Consider the following 11,752-nt stretch of genomic DNA (forward strand, 5'->3'; position numbering starts at 1 on the left):
AGGCTCGCGGCGGCGCTGGGCCCTGCCCCGTGGCACGAGGGCCTGGGACTGCTCTGCCCCTTGGCCCCCGTCCTGGCAGCGCCACGGGGAGGAATCGGGGGGCGCCGCGGCGGGTGCGGAGCCGGGGCCGAGGGACGCGTTTATTACAAAACCTTTTGTTTGGGCTTCAAGCTGGAAAAACATTCGGCTCCTATTTTCCATGCACGGCTCCCCTCCGGGCTGCGGCATGCGGGAGCCTCCCTCTGCCCACGCTCAGCACCCGCTTCCCAAGCCCCGCGGCAGCTCCGAGCCAGCGCCGGTGCCCGGGCAGCATCCAGCCTCCTCACTGGGGCGGCCGTTTGTTCCCATTACAAACCAGTTTGGCAGCAAGATGGGACCGCACTGCAGGGTTTGAGCCCGGGGGCTCCAGCCTCGCTGTCCCCACGCTCCCGCCCTGCACAAGGAGAGAGCTGAGGCCATGCGAGGATGCTCGCCGTTGGCACGGCGCACCGGGACTCTCCATTCACGCCGTCCCCACGGGTCCAGGGATGCCGAATGGGCTGCGGAGGCGGCCGGGCACCGTGCCTGCCCGGGGGCTGACCTTGGACCAGGAGCTTTGCAAGGCTCGGAAATCACACGGGAGCCCGGAGCGGGGCACAGCCGTCACCAGACGCTCTGTCCCGAGGGCGGGCAGCGCATGAATCCCGGTCTCTGTTGCTCAATTGTGCCGTGCAAAAGCCCAGGCATGCAGGGGTTCCCGCAAGCTCCCAGGAAAACCACCATGCACGGATTCCGAGCACTGCCAGGAATCCCAAAATGACCCTGAAATGCAGAAAAGCTGCCCAGGTGCCGGGCAGAACCGGCACGCACGTGGCTCATCCCCATGCACGGGGCGCAAATGGCAAAAAATCACCCCTCAGGAGAAGCCCTGGGCATTTTCCTCTTTCTGCCTTCGAGGAAATGGGAAATGTTTGAGCCCCCGGGCTCGAGCGTGCCGCGCTCTGGAGAGCTCCGGGTTTCTGCTGTGGCTGCTGCGCTGCTGTGCTTCGCCCAGGATTTATGGGCATGTGGCAACGAGACATGGGGAAAAAATTAAATCAACCTATTCATCCTATTTTTCTAGAGGACAATTATAAAAAAAAAATAAAAAGGAAGGAAAAAAAAAAAAAAAAGAGAAACCCTTCAATTTTTAACCCAAAAGCTGTTGTGTGGGGAGCAGCACGGGGAAAGGCTCCTGCTGCACCGGGGGCTGGGTGATGCCCACAGCTTCCTGAGCTCAGCACCATCGTGCCCCAAATCTCTGCACCCAGAGGCTGGCGGGATCACAACGGGGTCAGGCAGCTCCAGCTTTGCTGCTGGTGGAGAAATAACGGGAATTAGCACGGCTTGCCTGAAATGGCAGGGGAGCCTGGAGGGGGTGTGGGGCTGCCGCGGTGCTGAACGGGCTCGGCTGTGCCTTGGCACCCTGCAAACCTCCTGGTTTCCCAAAGGGAGCAACCCGCAGCACAAGGCCAGCCTCCCGTGCCCTCAAATGATCCCTTCCAGGCCAGAGCTTTGGGGAAAATCCAAGGCACGGGACGTTCCTGCAGGTGGAGAGCCCCTGGGTAGCCCCCGGTGCCCGCTCCCGGAGCATCGTCCTCACTGGGGACGGGGACAGCCAGCCCCAGAGCCAGCTGGGGACATCCCAGTGGCAGGCTGGTGATGCAGGGGATGCCTCCAAGCCGACCGAGGCAGCTTTTCCCAGTGCTTCCCAGCATCACGGAGGGAAGCACGGAGCTGGTGCGGGTGCGGGAGGGACGGAGGCAGCAGCCGGGGCCAGCCCCTGCCTCCACACCCAGACCCGGGGCTGCTGCTGCTGCGAACAGCCCGGCCACGCGAGCCTTGGCGGGGCCGCGAGGCTATTTCGGGAACTTTCAGCACCACCCAGAGAGGTGTCCGATGCTTTTATTTATAAACCCGCTGGCTCCTGCCCAGCTACAAGCAGCTCTCATGCAGGAAAAAGCCCGGCGGAGCCAAGACAAACAGAGCCAGCAGCATCCCTGCGCGGCAGGAGGCGATGCCGGCCGGGCCAAGGATGCTCCAGCCCAAACACCCGGCCCTGGGGGCCCGAGAAATCAGCTTGGAGGTGCCCGTGCCCAGCTCGGGGTGCTGCAGGACCAGTCCCCATCCACACCCCAAACAGCGGTGCCCTGGCTCCAGCGCTCCCCACGCACGTCACCGATGGAGAGGCGCGTGGTCAAGACGCAAACCCTGCAGGTCCTGCCGAGATCCCAAGCTCAGGGGGCTGGAGGTGAGGGCCCAGCCTTATCCAGGAGGGGCAAAGGGGCTGCCCGGGCACCCCAGCACCAGCTCGGACCCCCGGCAGCGCGGCCACAATCGGGTTATTGTCAGCGTGCCGCCCGGGACACGAGTGTGCCGGGGAATTAAGCAAACCCCACATTTTCCGCTTGCTGCTCTGGCTTTCCCAACCCCGGCTAATCCCCCAAGCTGCCCCGTCAGCACGGCCCCGTTCGCAAGACGGGGACGCTGGCTGCTGCCTTCTCCCCCTGGTGTAGTAGCAGAGGTGCTCGGGGGCACCGGTGCCTGCAGCGGGCCCCAGGTGGGCGCAGCGAGCGAAGGCACCGGCGGGGACTCGGCTCACCGGGTCCTTTTGCCGGGTGGTTCTTGGAATAACAAAGTGCATCATCCAAAATAGCGAAACCACAAAAGATGGATCGGCTTGCAGCCCGGCGCACAAAAGCCCCTTCCTTGTCTGGAGGCCCCCCCAGTCTCCTGGAGAAAACTCGGTTTAAGCAGCAAAGTGGCCCAGCCCCGTGCGCTGATGCTGACCCAGCAAAGCGGGGAGTGAGCAGGGCTCAGCACCCTCCTCGGGCTGGCAAAACCCATGGGCCACTTTGGCAAGTGCCAACGCATCCACAGGCAGCTGGGGGGGACGATGGAGTGGCTGGGGGGGACACGAGGCTGTCCTGATGTGGCCCTGCGGGAAGGGAAGGGAGGGGAAGGGAAGGGAAGGGAAGGGAAGGGAAGGGAAGGGAAGGGAAGGGAAGGGAAGGGAAGGGAAGGGAAGGGAAGGGAAGGGAAGGGAAGGGAAGGGAAGGGAAGGGAAGGGAAGGGAAGGGAAGGGAAGGGAAGGGAAGGGAAGGGAAGGGAAGGGAAGGGAAGGGAAGGGAAGGGAAGGGAAGGGAAGGGTGTGGATGGGATGGAGCCTGTTGGGCTCAGAGGGATGCAGCTGTCCCAGCAGCAGGATGCGGGCATGCAGCCACCCAGCTGGGCCAGCTTGCCCCGCTGTATTGCAGCCCCCCCAGATTTCAAATTTATCCCACATTAGCAGCAAATATTTAGAAGGAAAGGGCAGCCCCAGCTCCGGCAGGGCTCAGGCAGGAGCAGGGAAGAGCCAGCCGCGTACACCCCTCCATCACGGTGAAATACGAGGCTTGACACCTGCTAAACCCTCTAATCCTCCTCTTATCCACCACAATCAGCTCTTTAAGGCAGGCCTGGCGCACGTCAGCCAGGTGAGAGGGGAAGATGTGCGAGCCAGAGCTCCCAGCGCGGCTCCGGGCTCCTGCCGGGGATGCTGGCGGAGCGGGGCAGCAGCCAGGGTAACGGGGTTTGGGGTCTGCTTCCCACCAGGATCCGACCCCAGGGAGCTAAACCCCATCAGTGCTGAGCCCGGGGGGGGCTCACAAGATCTGAGCTGCATCCAGCGATGAGACGGGTGCGGATTTATTTCTCCCGCGGCGCTTCCCTTGCTGCTGGCTCTCCAGCACCGAGAGCCCCTTGTTTCACTACTCCAGCCCCAAAACCCGCTTGAATTCTTTACAACCTGCCACCTGAGCAAATCCACTTCATTTTCACCCCAGGATCAGCGCCCAGCAGCCAGGGCACTCAGCGGACCGTTTACCAGGACCTTTCCCAGCCCAGCAGCAAGCCGGCAGCCGCTGCCCTCGCGCCTGGCACTCACCCATGGGGCGGCCTCGCTGGCATTTCCCTGACCTTTGGGGACAAGCAGCCCGCTCCTCCCACGGCCCTGCAAATGCCAGACAGGAGGAGACGGCCGCCAGCTTCCCCCCAGACCCCGGGAAGGGACGGTCACAGAGGGCAAAGCCGCCCCCACCGAGGGGATGCGACCGCCAGGCAAAATGACAAAATCTGGATGTGTCAGGGGGGAAAAAATGAAAAAAATCTGTGGTTTCGAGAGCCGGCAGCTGTGCCCTTTTCCTGCTCAGCACCACCCGCTCGCATGGGCACGGCTGGCTGCGGGATGGTCCCAGCATCACCCCTGCTCCCCGGGGGATGCTCGGGCACGGGGGGGGGCCGGGGGCTCGCACCCGGGGAAGCCCCCGCCCCATCCGTGCACCGTGGGGAATTCGTGTCTGCCCGGCAGCACTCGGTGCATTCCTGCCGTAAGCACCGCGGATTTGCTGTGCTTTATGAAAAACGAGAAGAATGTTTCAAATGAAATTAATTCTGAGGAGCCCAACATTTCATAAAAGCGCTGCCTGGGCACGGTTTGGCACGGGCCCGCGCTTATACGCTGCACTGGCCTTCCCCCGGGGGGAGGAAAATACCCAGCTAAAATAAAATAATTACAAACTCATTGCAGAGCTCCGCTTCTAAGTGCTTGGAGGGGCTCTGGGGTCTCATCCGAGCTCATAGCTTGCATTCAGCACTAACATCACACATGGTCTTGGAGAAACAACGATGAGGAGGCTTAACGGCAACAGGCACGGGGGGATGCATTGAGCAGCGCTGAGCGCACCCGGCCAGAGCAGTGGAGCTGGCTGGCACGGCGTTTGGCACGGCCAGGGGCTTGGTTGTGGTGCAGAGGTTTCTGCGAAGGCTTCAGGAAGGAAGGAGCAGGGTGCGGGACCCCGGCGAGGTGCTCCCGGTGCTCAGCACAGCCCCGCCTTGGCGGGGGAAACGGTCATGAAAAAAGCAAAAAAGTCCCCCCCCAGCTTCCTTTGGATGCAGACAGGGGATGTGATGCAAAGACGCCTGCTTCTCCCTTTCATCTTTACTTTACCACATAAATAATCAAAACCATGAAGTCCCCAAATCACTCTGCGCCACCTCTGTCAGGGGATGCTCGGTGCGGCACAGCCCCTGCGCGTCGCCACCCCGACCCTGCCACTTGGGTGATGCAAAGCCCTATTCCTCTCCGTCCACAAAGCCAAAACTCCCCCAGCATGCTGCCCAGAGCTCTGTGGGCCCGTGGCCATCGTGGGGTCCCAGGACCCCGGTGCCCTCCCTGCCCCCGAGGTGCCCGTGCCCGCTCCGAGCAGCGCCGTGGTCGGCTCCTGCGCCCGGGCTGGCGCACAGGGCGGTGAGGTTTCGGGGTGAGGTTATCAGTGAGACCCCGCTGGGGCCCAAAGGGTCTGGAATTAACGGCAAAGGGAAGACAAAGCTATCGCTGCTGTAATCCTAACCCAAATCTGCGGGGATCTGACCCGTGGCTTTCGAGTGCCAGACTGGCACTATCAGGAAATACGAAGAAACAGCAATAAAAGTAGGCTTGTTTCCCTACGCCGGCTGGCTGGCTTACAGAGCACTGCAACAGCTGAATAATACCTTTCTGAAGTCATTGACAATGCATGTTTGAGGCTGAAAATATGCTTATCTGGCAAAAGCCCACATACTTAACCTCGGTGGGTACCGGCGGCTCAGCCTGTGGCTGTGGGAGCAGGGCACGGAGGAACCCAGCGGCTCTTGCACGGCACAAAAAGGGGACGGGAGAGCTCGCTGGGAGCTGCTGACACCGAGCCACTTAAACGTTAGCAGGATGCAAGGGTGATAAGTGGCCGATGTTGAAATTAAAGCTAGGAGGAATGCAGAGGAAGCCCTGCAGCTCCCCGCCGTGCCAAACCTCCCCTCGCCTTATCGGCGCTCCCCTAAAACGGTGGCTGTGTGGTCCTGACACAAAATCTGCTCCCCGTGGCGAGGTGCAGCTCCCCCACGACACCCGAATGCTCCCACCCTGGGGCTCCCCCTGCACCCGTGCTCTCACCCCGAGGAGCCGAGCCTGGAGCAGAGCCAACGTCTCGAAAGCAAAGAACAAAAAAAAAAAAATAATAAATAAAAAAAACGCAGCCGGGGCTTCCAAGCGCCGTGGTGAAACCACACGATTTTGATGGGAAGCCATAAATCAGTCCCAGGCTCTCTCAGCCTCCGGTAACTTCTTAAAACAAACCTGGGCTGAATTGTAGGACTTGTAAGGAAATGGGGAAGCAGGTGAAGCGGCCGCAGGCGTCAGGCACCGCAGCAAGCCTCGTGCGCAGAGCTGCCCCCGCTGCCCCAACGCCGGCTGTCCTTACAGACAGGGCAGCCTCCACCTCCTGCAGCTCGTGCCCCCTTGCCCAGCAGCACCCCGAGCGGCACGGAGACCCGTGGGTGCACAAAGAATGCAGGCAGAAACATCGTTTTTCCTTCCAGAAAAGAAATTCCCCCCCGCCCTAAACCCAAAGAGGCAGGCACCTGCCCTGCCCGCGGTTTGGGCACGGGGACGTGGCAGAGAAAGGGCTGAATTCCCCCACGGCTGCGGAGAGCCGGGCGCTGCGAGCACAAGGTGGTCTGGCTGCAGGGGCTTAGGTTTCAGAGCAAAACAAAGAGGAGGCTCTGATTTGGCTAATGTGCCCCAGAAGAAAGGCTGTATCCTTGTTTGCTCCCACTGCTGCATTGTCTGCGGATAAAGATGGGGACAGATCTCGTCTCGATACCAGCAGTATCATCTCATTCATCTGGACGGGGCTCTTTACAAGACCCCTTCTTTACAATTTAGATCCCTGGGAACTTGGAAGGCAGCAGTGAAACAAAACCCTCTGCAAGAACAATAACGAGGCTCTCAGCAATGGCCAGGGAGATCGGCATGGGAGGAACAGAGAGCGGCGAGATCCCAGCGACCGGGGCTTTCTGCGCTCCTCGGGCTTGGAGACGCTTTGCAGAACTCTGCCGGTTTTGGGGGGGATCCCCGGGGCCACATCCTGCCCGGGGAAGGTTTGCTGGGGGCTGAGAGTGCTGAACCTCGATGCTAAAGACTCGGGTCTTTGGTGCGAAATATCCAAGCTGGGAAAAACTCGGCCTCTGCCTCTCCCCCTGCCCCTCACTGCCCGCACAGAGCCGCAGGTGGACGTGGAGAGGATTTTCCTCCTCCCCAGTCATTTCTTGCCAAGCCCTGTCCTGGAGAGAGGCGCCCCAGAGAGTCTGTAAGGACAAACATCTCCAGATGGGACAGAGGGACAGGCTCAGCCCCAGGGAAGGGAGACGAGAGCTGCTGCAGGGCAGCCGGGGATCTTGGCTGCGGCTCCTGCCTGCGATCCGCAGCTCTGCCGCCTGAACTCGGATGACACCGGGGCCACAGGAGGCCAGAGCTGCTCTGCAGACGGGTTGAGGGTACAGGAGAGAACCCCACGCAGCTGCTTTTGGGCTCCTTTTTTTCCCCTCGTCCCTCTTCTAACAACCCCCGGCTCCTGCCTGCGGCGCTCGGGAGCAGGTCCCCGGGGGGGGAGCAGGATCTGGCCATGGGAGGGGGCCGAGGGGGGTCTGGAGGGATTGAGGAGGGTTTGGGGCAGGAGGTGGGCACGGTGAAGGGTCAGGATCCTGCAGCATCTCCTGAGAAGCCACAGGATGCACACAGGGACCGGGGCTGTGCAGCACAGCATCCCCGTGGCCACCCGAGCTGGCCTCTGCTGCCTGCAGCGGCCCCGAGCAGGCGTTTGGGTGCTGCACTGAAACCTGGCTGGGTGCAAAGGCCCCCCCTTGGCTGTGGGGTTTCATCTCACCGCTTTGTAGGCGATGCTCGGGGTCGCACAGAGACCAGGCAGCACCGGGAAGGAGGCCAGGCACACCGGGATGGGACTCGGGAGCGACTCTGGTGACGAGGGGAAAAGGGAAAGCGGCTCCTGGTGTCCAGCAGCCCCCGAGCTGTCCCGTGGGGCCAGTGGCACTGGGCTGAGCCCAGCAGGAGGGAGGAGAGATGGAGGCATGGGGTGACGGCCCTGGCACCGCCTGCAGCCCCAGGGGGCTCCGGTCCCACAGGATTTCTGCAGGATGTGGCCAAGGGGCTGCCAGCAGCACCCAGCCCTCTCCCCAAAACACCCAGGGGAGAGAAACCGCAGAGGGGCAGGGAGCCCTCGGGTGCGAGTCAGTGCCCCCTGAATTAATTGGCCTCTGTAATTAGCTGGTGAGTGAGCACACAGGGCACCGGGCAGGCTGCGGGGAGCCCCGGGGTCTGCACCTCTCCAAAGGGAAGAGCTCGGGGGGAGCACCTGGGGGGAACCGAGTGAAATTTGGCGTCTCTTCGTCCCTCCCCCTGCCGAGCTCCTCGGTTTTGTTGTCACAGACGTTTTCTTTAGCGCAAGGCAATGGAAACTCTGCCGCTTCCCGAGCTGCGGACAAGTTGAAATATGAGAGAATGACAGAGGGGGTGTGTGAGAAAGGGGAAGGGAAGGGCCCTGCACGCCCCTTCCACCGGGGTTAATGCGTTTCGCAGGTGGCCTTGCCCCAACGTGCTGTCACTGCCACGCTGCCCCCCCTGCACTGCTCGCGGGGAGCCCGGCTGCAGCACGGGCACCAGGGGGGGTGTGGGGGCTCAGCCGAGGTGGTTTTTATCACCCCAAGATCCCAAGAGGAGTCGGAGCATTAAAAGCAGGCGTCGTTATCTCACCCCTCGCAGGAATCTCCGCGCCCCCCGCGAGCAGCCGAGCGCGCGGATGCACCACGCGGCGCCCGCGTCCCGTGATGGATCAGCTCTGAAAACAACACCCTGCTAATCTTCCTCCCCGGCAGCCATAAAACTGTCTTCCCGGTTCCTTCGGGGAGGATTTACAGCAGCTTGAAGCAGCCCAGAAGCGCTGCGTGGAGCGGCTGCTGGAGGTGAGAGCACCCCTCGGGCACCGGCCCCGCACCTGGGGCGCATCCTGGCAGCGGGGCCGTGCCCGAGAGGCTTTTTCCCCGATTTCCTCCCAAACCGACGCTCCCCAGCATGGACTTGGCAGCTCCTCTGGAGCATGCCAACACCCCCAGGGACACGCCTGACCCCAAGACACTTTCGCCATCGGTACCAGCCCAGCTGCACCCCCCCCAAAGGGCCCAGGAGGGGAAGGGATTTCTCAACGCTGAGCCGAGCGCAGCGGGTGCGGAGCAGCCCCGGGGCGGGCAGCATGCTCACGCCAGGCTGCTGAATTGTTGCTGCGGCTCCTGCGAGGCAGGGGGGGCTCACCCTTTGCTGGCCAACGCCGGGCTCATGCCCCACAGAAGCACCCGCTGCCTTACAGCAGCTGGACCCCCGTGGGGCTGGGGGGCTGTGTGCGCGCCCCCCGGCACAGCCCCACAGCCCCCCAGGTGTTGAGACACTTACAGCACCGGGACGTCGGGGCGAGACGGACGCTGTAGTGCTCCCCCCACCCCGGTATCCAAATGGGAAACCAAAAACCCGACACAACGCGAGCCATGCTGAGCCCCTGCCAAGAGCCCCGGACAGAAATATCCTTGATTTCACCAAGGTGTGAATAACTTTTGACACTTCTAGGGCTTATTGCCGTAAAAATCCCCCAGCAGTCCCCATTCACACTCCGCGCGACGGCGTTTCGTATGAATGGAACATCTGAATCAGGGCGAGGGGTTTAAACGCTTCCCCGTACAAAGCCAAGCTGCCTCCCCTGCCTCCGCCGCCGCAGCCGGGCTCTGCGCAGCCTGAAACAAAGGGCATGGCAGGAAACGAGCGCAAGGCTGGGTCACCAAACTGCTGCTCGGTGGTGGCATCCCACGGGGATCCTTCCAGCAGGACAGAGCTGGGCGCCTCCGAGCACCTCTTGCACTCCTAACCCCGCGCCCTGGCTCCGGCGCCGCGCACTTCCCAAGCTCCTGACAGCTTGGGTTCAGAGCTCAGGGTGCCCTTCAAGCCACAGCTCAGCACCCCGGCACGCAGGCTGGAACGAGCTGAGGAAGAAAACTTCTTGCTTTTCATTCCTCTGCCCCGGCGTGTTAGGAAATCCACGCCCTGCTGTGCGGCAGCCCCGCGCGGCCGAGCTCTGGTGAGGCTGCGGGGTGCGGGCAGGCGGGCAGGCTGCCCGCTGGAAACGGGGCGATCCTTCCCGTAAGGATCTCTCTCGGGTTTTTTGGAGCACTTTTGTTTTCGCTGCTTCTCTTGCCCCCAGGCGAGAGGGCGAGGAGGAAAAATGTAATTCGAAGCCCGGCCGCAGCCTGGCTGGGTTTCTAGCTGCGCGATTTCCCCTGGCATCGCCGCCTTCGCTCCGTGCGCACGTCGGCTCCCCCAGCCCCGGCGGCACACGGGAGCTGAGTGGGGGCCAGCGGGGGTCTCACGGGGGCTTGTGTCCCCCCCCCAGTAATATTCAGCCCCTCCGAGGGATGGGGCAGAGGCAGAAAACCACAGGGAGCCTCAGGGGTGGGGTGCTGCCCGGCACTGGGGGGGCCCGCAGCCCCCACCCCGCTGCCAGGTCCCTGTCCTAAATTCGCAGGATCCGGCCCCCGAAAGGAGCAGCTTTGTTTCCCAGTGTCCCTCGCAGACAGATCAAAACTGCATTTTTACAGAAGCAATAAAAATCCCAGGAATTCACCGGCCTTATGATTTATTAAACATGTTCCTTATAGCAAAGCTGCCCGTAGATGAGAAAATAGCTCCAGCGGGTTATTGCCTCGCCTGGGGCTAACGCACGGGGGGGACCTGCCGTGCCTCACGGGGACTGCTCGGTAGGATCGGGAGCCAATTAACAGCAAGGCTCTTAAAAAAAGGGAAAAAAATCAAATAAAATAAGCACCTTGTGCTTGCCAAGGTGTTTGGGATCGAGCCACCGCGACCGGTGCTGCCAGGAGCCCTTGGGTGCTGGGGTCTGTAGGGGACGGGCACCCACGGGGCAAGGGCATCGCGCCACCGAGGTGCTGGTGGTGGCAACCCCAAAGGTTTCGGCACTTGCCCCCGAACACTATTGATCCCAGCAGGGTGTTTCGCAGCAATGGGATAAGAAAGTCCAAAAGTTGGGGCCAGGTATTGGCGGGGTCCGCTTGGGTCCCCCCACAACCGATGGCGCGCGGCGGGTCCTCGGGGCGCAGGAGGCAGGCGAATAAAGCGGGTCAGGGGGAAAGAAGGGATGACAAAAGGGAAAAATAAAGAACCAGAAGCATGCAGGCTAGCAGAGGACCGCGAGGAAGATCCGGGCAGGGAAAAGCCGTCGCATTTATAGGGTCCGGTGACGGGGTTCCCCCCCGCGCCCCCAGCCCCATTTCCCCGCAGCCAGGTGAGCGGGGCGGGCTGGGGGGGCGCAGCGCGCCCTTACCTTGGCCGGGGCGCTCCCGAGGCTCGCAGCGGGGGCTGGAGGAGCAGCCGAACCGAGCCGAGCCGAGCCGCGCTGCCTGCCCCGGGCGGGACGGGGCCGGGACGGGGCCGGGACGGGGCCGGGGCCGCTCTGGCGGCGGGCGCGGGGCGGCGCGGGGGGCGCGGAGCGGGGCGGAGCGGGGACTGCGGGACCGAGGGAGGGGGCGAGGGGGCGGCTCGCAGCCGGCTGGGCCGGGCTGGGTTGGCTGCGGAGACTTTTCCTTCCCTCTTTAAAAAAAAAAAATAATCATTTTTTTTCCTTTTTTTCCTTTTTTTTTTTTTTTCATTTTTCTTTTTTTCCTTTTTCTTTTTCTTTCTTTTTTTTTCTTTTTTTTTTTCCTCTTTTCTTTTCCTTTCTTTTCTTTTCTTTTCTTTTCTTTTCTTTTCTTTTCTTTTCTTTTCTTTTCTTTTCTTTTCTTTTCTTTTCTTTTCTTTTCTTTTCTT

The 11,752-nt window shown here is 61.8% G+C and overlaps 1 protein-coding gene across 1 annotated transcript in view; it reads right to left on the minus strand.

The window, feature by feature from the left end:
• COL8A2 (collagen type VIII alpha 2 chain) overlaps positions 1–11,402 on the minus strand; it is a 32,341-nt gene extending 20,939 nt beyond the window's left edge. The window contains exon 1 of the mRNA XM_084497165.1: positions 11,271–11,402. The gene's annotated coding sequence lies outside the window, so the exon portion shown is untranslated. The remainder of the gene's footprint in view (positions 1–11,270) is intronic.
• Positions 11,403–11,752: the final 350 nt, after the last annotated feature.

This window comes from Aythya ferina (genome assembly GCF_964211825.1).
Source record: "Aythya ferina genome assembly, chromosome: 24".
Lineage (NCBI taxonomy): Eukaryota > Metazoa > Chordata > Aves > Anseriformes > Anatidae > Aythya > Aythya ferina.